This window comes from Triturus cristatus, chromosome 2_2, assembly GCF_964204655.1.
Source record: "Triturus cristatus chromosome 2_2, aTriCri1.1, whole genome shotgun sequence".
Taxonomy (NCBI): Eukaryota; Metazoa; Chordata; class Amphibia; order Caudata; family Salamandridae; genus Triturus; species Triturus cristatus.
In genome coordinates, this window is record NC_140582.1 from 1,055,926,646 (window position 1) to 1,055,935,135 (window position 8,490).

Sequence of the window (8,490 nt, forward strand, 5' to 3'; positions counted from 1 at the left end):
GTTGGAGCTTCCTTCCTTCGTGTTCCCGTTGGAGCTTCTTCTCTTCTAGCTCGCCTTGCACGCGCATTTGCTCCACTGCTAGCTTTTTCTCTGCTAACTTTAATTCGCCTTCGATTTTGAGCTTAGCTAACTCGAGTTCGTGATTGCGGCTTCTCTCTCTGTCCGCGAGTTCCTCCGGGGATAGGCCCCCTTCTGTTACGATGTTTCGCACCTGATTGTTGCTGCTTTCGCCTTGGGAAGGTTCTGCCTCGTCGGGGTGCTCCCCCGTGTTTTCCGGGCGGGAGGCCCCGGTATCCACCCAGGCTTTCAGTGCTTTCTGCAAATCTTCCTTGGTGTTGAGACCGGTGGTAGCGATTCTAAGTTCTTTGCAGAATTGCTTTAGTTCTTTGTGTGTGTATTCTTCTAGTTGTTCCACCTGGAACACCCTGTTGGCGTTGATTTCTGCGGGGATCACGGTGTTTCCTTCTGCCATCTTTGTTGGTAGTGCGTCCGTCGTTCACAGTACGATCTCTCGGTGATGGGCCCGAATCCCATCGCTGCCACCAATGTTAGACGGCGACCTCAGAGGAGCCCGGAAGGGAGTCCTGACTACCCTGAGACCCACCCTCGAGTATCGTAGCCGGGCACTGGCAGGAGACTCCTCAGGTGGAGAGGTCTCGTATCGAGGATCGTACTTCGGGCACCACACGACACAGAAACAACACACCGTGCGTTCTCAGGAACCAATCTTTATCAAATAGGTTAGCACTGCAAATATGTACAAGGAGAGCGCGGGCTCAATGAGTCTCGGAAGGGATAGGGGGTAGCGGGACAGTCTTTGGCACAAAAGTTCAAGGTAAGGATGTACCCGGCGCACAGCTCACAATCCTCGAGCTGGGGGGTAGGCTGGTTGTCGTGGGGTCCGGCAGGACCAGTGGAGTCTGTGGAAGCCGCGAGTCACTCAGCGGGCTCAGGTACAAGTTCGGAGGTCTTACGATCTTCAGGGAGCCGCGAGTCACTCAGCAGGGCTCAGGTACAAGTTCGGAGGTCTTACGATCTTCGGGGAGCCGCGAGTCACTCAACAGGGCTCAGGTACAAGTTCGGAGGTCTTACGATCTTCGGGGAGCCGCGAGTCACTCAGCAGGGCTCAAGAAGTTCTAAGTTCCAGGAGCCGCGACCACGTCAGCAGGCTCTCGTTGTTCCAGCGTCGAATCTACCGGACAGTCCCAGAGCACCCCTGGTTATAGGTCGACCCCCCTTTGATGTCCGGAGTCTGTGCAGGCAGGGGTCTTGTCACCTGGGGGTCGCTTGTCGGGGGTTTCCTGCCATTGTCTTTTGATCCTTTCAGGCCGGGTCGGGAGGAGTCCCAGACACCCAGCAGGCGTGGAGCCAGCCTTCAGGGAGGCCGGAGGGCCGATCGAAACCCATCGTCCCAGGGGAGTTTCAGAGGTGCGATAGAAACTGCTCCTCCCTCTCTCAACCCCTGGAAGCGGGATGTCCTCCAGCCGGAGTGGCGCCTCTAGGCCCGGGTCGCGCTGGGGCCGGGCGGCCATCTTGGTGCATGGAGTGGGCACGCGGGCCCGGGGTGGCCGAAAGGAGAGAGGCCATGGACGAGGGTGTCCGGGTTGAGTGCGTGTGTTCTGGTGGAAAGGCTTGGTGAGGCCGGGAGATTGGGGCCGCCGGCAACAGGTTAGGTGATGTGGGGACCAGTAGAGCCATGTTACGAGGCCGGGTCCAACAGTCGCCTCTAGAGGACCGGCTATTAGATGGACCACTACACTCGAAGGCCATTTCCCTGACATATAAGAAGTTATGTAACAACCTCCCCGATACTTTCGAGACACTTCAAGAGAAGTGGCAAAGCGACATAGGACCCATAGAGGAAGAGGACTGGAGGGAGGCACTGATGTCTCCTAGGGAGGCGGCGATCATCCTCCGATACAACTGATCCAACTCAGGATCCAACACTGGTCCTATATGACGGGGGTCGTCCTTGCAAAGATAGGGGCTAGGAAGGATGCGCTCTGTCTTAGGGGATGCCAACAGGAGGCCACCTTTTACCACATGGTATGGGACTGCCCTGCTGTTAAATCGATATGGGAGGGGGCCACGACCAAGCTTCAAACCGCGCTAGGGAAAACGCTGGTCCTTACGCCTCAGATGGGCTTACTTAACATATGGGCGGCTACGGACCTCACGGAGATCGAGCAACAGATGGCAACGCTGGGCTTTATATTAGTTAAACGTGAAATAGCACGCCACTGGGGGACTACAGATGCACCATCTATAAGGTTATGGGTAGCAGAAAAGGAAGTGTTCATAATTCGAGGATGCCCCAAGAAGTGGGATAAGAAATGGAAGGCGTGGAATGGGTACCGGGGGAATCTATGTACATCCCCAGCGGTGGACTTGGCACTCAGGAAAAACGAACTCAGAGAAGTGTTAAAAATGTAATCGCAATTCACTATACTTTACTTATATAAAAAATGGTTTATGACAGTGCTCACACACATGATGCTCTGTATGTGATTATTGCAAAAATAAAATGTTATCACAAAAAAAAAAAAGGATGCATCTCAAGTATCTTTTCGAGCGGTGGTATGGAGTCTGTTCTAACCACAGGCTTGATAGCAAGTGTAATTGGATAAATATACGCTCTATCAAAAGAGATCTCTTATGGCTACCCATAGCTAGTTTTTGCATAATCCTCATATTGAAGAAGTACCTAAACCTCCATGAATTGTTCTTTCCAATTTTTGTTTGGTTCACGTTTTATGCCTTTAGGTCAGATTGTAGAATTTTTTTGATAGGTTGGTATATGATTATTGAATATTTTCTCTTTTTGTTTATCTTATGTATTTCAATATCTGCGGTTCTATGCTTATTAAATATATTTCTGTTTTTGTTCTCAATAAAATTGCATTTTTACTTCAAATAAAAGTTTACTTCGAAACTGAAAAAAAAAAAAAGTAGTCAGGGTCTTCTCCACTGATGTACTTTTGAAGCAACACGGAGGGCAGTGTTGGGTGTCCTCTTTGTTGTCCCACAGTATCGGTGAGTTTCCCGACGTGTGTGTCCTGGGATTAAGACTGGCTGGTCAGGGTTTTATGGATGGCTTCTCTATCTTCCGCTGCTGCATTGAGAAATTTCTGCATGACCCTCTCGAGTTTCTTCTGGCTTTCTGCCATTTTGTTATCAACCGCCTCCATACTTCCTGATCCCACATCTGACACAAGTTGTAACAGGGATGGGTGGATGCAGTGACGAGGGGGCAGATGTTTTTTTTCTCAACGATAATTTTATTTAAGTTCTCATTTGTTAAAGAAAACAATAATGAGGATAATTCCCCTGAATAAAGCACTTCAGATTGTGGGTACGGTATAACAACACGTTATCTTCATTTTTTTCCATTTTGCAGGGGATCTCCATGAGGTGGTATTTGCACAGAGTCTCAGGAAAAGAGAATAATAGCAGGAAGTATGCTGTAGTAGGTAAAAATGATTTATGCCATCACCTTGCCAGATTGTGAATAAACCTAAAAATAAAAAGGTGTAGAGGTATTGTTCTAGATTAATTCACATGCCCCTACTTATAGAGGGATGTTGTCCCCTGGTAGTAGGTCACTCTCAATCCTTTGTTCAGGATATACCATCTCCTGAAGCAAACTGGGGGGTGTAAAGACTTAACCAATCTCACAGGCGTCTACAGAAAATATGCCCTTCCGTTACTTTCTGCATAAGAGGTTTGCTCGAGGTCTCACTTTTCAGACACGTCCTTTCTCTCAGGAAAGAGACTGCTGCTTTAACAAAACAGACAGAACTCCCCCTTGTGCATTTCTGTGTGAGGTGGAGCAGTAGAGGATTCTAGTGAATGGTTAATTTAAATAAACTAAACACACAAACACTAACTCCAACCAAAACCTGTGACCAAACCTCCCAGAACAATTACCTTCCTTCGCCCCACAGTACAATCTCCCGACCCCTTCTCTCTGGACTCACCCGCTATGCAAAAACTCGTTGCAGCGGCACACCAGCATCCTTCAGGGGTAACCACTGCTCCTCGCAGGCATCTTGGGCATTGACTCGTTCTTCTGTGCCAGAATGGCTTCTCTCCTCCTCCAGCCGGTCTGTCCTTCATGCACACTCTTCCGGTCTGCTGACGGGCCACTTTTCTTCTCCTAACAGCGTCTGCGATTGGTTCTCTCCCTTCGTTGCTCCGCCTTCCTGTTCAAAGAGACAGTGTGTTGTCTCGGAGGTGGTTTCCCTTTCCGGATTTGCTTTAACCCCCTTCTCTTTCCTTTCTGCAGGTGTGTTGGCGTTTATAATGGCAGTTACGGGAGCAGGTTTTCAGTAAGTACCAGGGATGCAAATGGGATTCCTCACACAGAGATTCACAATGTTACTATTGTGTCTAATTGTATATTTCCCTTTGGTAACTGGTTCTATGTGTGTAACAGCGTACATAGTGATGGTAGCAATACATTTCTTTGTAATTTTCTGAATTCAAATAGGCATCTTCTTTATTTAAAGTAGCATACGCCTGTATATCAGACATCATTCTTTTGACAGTCTCTATGTCCCAGTCATCTGAAATAGAACCTGCAATGTTATTGTCATTCATTGAAACTTTTATCACAAAGTAATTTGAATGTTTCAGTAGGTCACATTATCTGGTATGGAACCTTTTCCCAAAGTATTCCCTTGGGCATAGGATAAGCTGGGATTGTTTGAAGGGTAGAAATCTCTTCGAGCTCTGTGGGATGTACAGTGTGGCTGTAGTTCACAAACAACAAGTGGTGCAATTGTTCATGCTGGGACACAGTGTCTATTCAGTAGAAGTAGAACATAATCATCGTGGATAGCCACATGATGGAAAAAAAAGTTCCTAAAGTGATCCAGGCATAAGACCAAGGTGGTATCAAATGCCTGTCACAAAACCAATAATAGGCAAAAAGCAATCTTTGGCATTAAGTACTGTAGAGCATGTTGAAAGGTTTTCTGTACAATATCCAGAGTCACTCATAATTAGTTGGCTCTCGAAAAGACATCATCTCGAATGATGTTAAGTCAGGTGGTAGTCCAAAGTAAGTCATGGAGTTGCATTTGAACAGCAGCAACTGTACTATTGGCAGCATCAGACTTGTCTGTGGAACTTAATACGCTGTGTAGAATTGGAGACCTAGTGTGCTCTAGTAATTTTACTTTCTGATGGATACATCTGCCAGTGGATTCCTCACCTTGTGAATATCCCCTGCGCCAGCATTCCACGGAACTTTTCTTTCCCAGCACTCCACGTCGACGTGGGCGACGTCATAATGCATCGGCTCCGCTCGCGACTCCATTCGACGTCACCGGAGCCATAAGAAGCCCACGTCGGCGTGATGACGTCAGTTCCCTTTTTTCTGCGCCGTCGACGCGCAACGTTTTTTTTCCAGTGCTCTCTAGCTACTTTGTAGTTTAGCGGTGTAACTGTGTTTAAATCGGTATGTCTTCGACTAGGAAGTCGGGCTTTAAGCCCTGTAGGGAATGTGGAGGTCTGATGTCAATGACGGATCCACACCAGAACTTTTTATGGTGCCTCTCTTCGGACCACGATATGGAGGAGTGCGGATGCTGTAGGAGCATGAATCCGAAAGCGCTCAAAGAAAGGAAGACTAAGCTCTTCATGAAGAAGATCGGTGAGGAGAAGAGAGGGAGGAAAAAGGAGAAGTCGAAGAGGGAGTCATCGACTTCGAGGTCGAAGAAGCACCACAAAAAGAGGAAGCATTCTTCTCGACGTCGGTCCTCGAAGTCCAGGAAGTCGAGGTCGGCTTCGCCCCGTCGACGTCGGAGCAAAGCTTTGTCTCCTTCTCCTTCACCTTCGAAGTCACCAAGGCATTCTCCTTCGAAGGAGTGGAATACGGCTCAGTCCCCGACGCAGTCATCGGCTCCGTCTAAGGCTTCGACTCCGGTTCGAGTGGGGTCGGATGCTTCTATGGATGGGCAGGAACAAGAAGAGTCTGTTCCGGTGCCTGAAGAATCTGCGGCTCCGGTGGAAGATACTGCGGAGCCGACGCCGGAGACCCCACAAGGGGATACAGGGTCTGTTCCTTTTCCTCGATTCCCGGCTCCAGGTAAAGATTCTACAAATTTTTTGAATGCTATGTATGGCATATTTAATAGGGCGGCCTACCCATCCGGAGCACCAACTGGTCCCGTGGGTTCGATGGCGTTTACGCTAGGGGTGCCGCAGCAATATGCTCAGGCCCCCTTTATGCCCTTTATGCCGATGGCGCCTTCTTGGCAGTTTCTGGCGCCGTCTGGGGATCCGATTCGACCTCGGAGGGACCAGCAGACTTCGGAGCCTTCCTCGACGCCGAGGCCGACTCCATCGGCGCCGCGTCTGTCGCCGCCGACTCCACCTATGGCACTGCCGACTCCGGTACCTCTGGCTCCACCGACGCCGCGTACGACGTCGTCGACGCCGGCTCCCCGGATCCGGTCGAGAAGGGAGGCCCAGAGGGTGTTGGAGGAAGGGAGATATCGAGCAGAGGTGGAAGAAGGTGAAGTTGACTCTTCTTCTGATGAATGTGAAGGTATTGAAGAGGCAAGTGGGTTGGATACAACCCCGGAGTGGGAGCATGCGTCTGCCAGGTCTTCTCCGCCTCAGGAATTGGCTCCCTATCATGTGGTGATCAAGAAGGCAGCAGAGCTTTTGGATTTGCAGCTGCCCTCTGTGGAGTACAATCCAACTTGCTAACAGAGGTGTTGCATTCTCAGTCTTCGACTTCAGAGCCTTTATTGCCTTTCAATGAGGCCATTTTGGAGCCGGTCTTGGAGGTGTGGAAGAAACCTCTTTCATCTCCGGCAGTGTGCAGGCAGGTGGCAAGAAGGTACAGGGTTGCACCAGGGGATCCTGACTTTTTGTCTACACATCCTTCTCCGGACAGCCTGGTTGTGCAGGCTTCATGTTCTAAACATGCTTCGGGTGCCTTCCCTCAGTCTCCAGCTGACAGGGAACCCAAAAAAGTTGATCAGGCAGCCAAAAAGACCTTTTCCTCAGGAAGTATGGCGTTGAAATCGTCTAATGCTACATGCCTTCTGGGGCGTTATGTGCATGCCTTGATGGACTCCATTAAATCTCTGGCCCTTAAGTTGCCTGAGGGGGATAAGTCGTCCTTTTTGGAGGTTGTTACGGACACTCAGGCAGCTGCCAGATAAGTGATCCAGTCAGGGCTGGATACGGCGGACTCGGTGGCAAGAATTATGGGTTCGTCTGTGGCAGCAAGGAGGCAGGCTTGGCTCCGTACCTCGGGGTTCTCGGCTGATGTTCAAGCTATGCTGGTTGATCTGCCATTCGACAGACAGAAGCTGTTTGGAGAGAAAGCAGACTCTGCCCTTCAGCGATTTAAGGACAATAGACTGACGGCTAAGTCCTTGGGTCTGCAGGCTCCTGCTAGGGGTTCGTCTTTTCGTAAGTTTAGGGGTTTCGGAAGATCATCTTTTCGCTCCTTCAGACAGCCCCAACAGCAGCAACAACCGCAGCAGCAGCAGCAGAATCCCCTCTATAGGTCCTATAGAGGGAAGCAAAGGAGTCGGAGAGGTTCTGGACGCAACCCCTCTTCTTCCTCATCCTCCTCTGCTCCAAATGAGGCTTCGGGGAAGCAGCCCTAGATCCCCCATCCCGGATCATGTAAGACCTGTGGGGGGTCGGGTGTCCTACTTTCTACGGGGTTGGAAATCTGTTACAACCAACCTTTGGGTTTTGAACCTCGTAGAGACTGGGTACGCCCTTCCCTTTCGGGAGTTTCCTCCCCCTTATCCTCCTTGCCAAGGTTATTGCTCGGAAGACCATCTGCTTCTCCTGCAGAAAGAAGTTCTAGCCTTGCTTCAGAAGGGTGCAAAAGAAGTGGTTCCAGAGCAGGAAATGGGTCAGGGATGCTACTCCCGGTATTTCCTGATTCCCAAAAAGGACGGCAGATTGCGTCCGATACTGGACCTCAGAATCTTGAACTTTTACCTGAGACAGGAGAAATTCAAGATGCTGACCCTTGCGCAGGTTCTTCAAGCGTTGCAGCAAGGAGACTGGATGGTGTCGCTCGACTTGCAGGACGCGTACTTCCATGTCCCAATCCTGAAGTCGCACAGGAAGTATCTCCGTTTTACGGTTGGGTCGCAACATTACCAGTTTTCTGTCCTCCCGTTTGGTCTTACTACAGCACCTTGAGTCTTCACAAAGGTGATGGCAGTGGTGGCTGCTCATCTCAGGAGGTCGGGGATTCCGTTTTTTCCCTACCTGGACGACTGGCTTCTGAAGGCAGAGTCCCCAGAGATGGTGCAGCGTCATCTGCAGGTAACAACTCAGCTGTTGTTCGACTTGGGTTTTTCAATCAACGTGCCCAAATCTCACCTGGTGCCCTTTCAACGCAACCTGTTTATAGGGGCAGTACTGGACACTACTGTGTGTCGAGCATTCCCTCCTCCTCAAAGGATTCTCGACATTCAGGAGATGGTCCCTTTATTCCACAGTGGA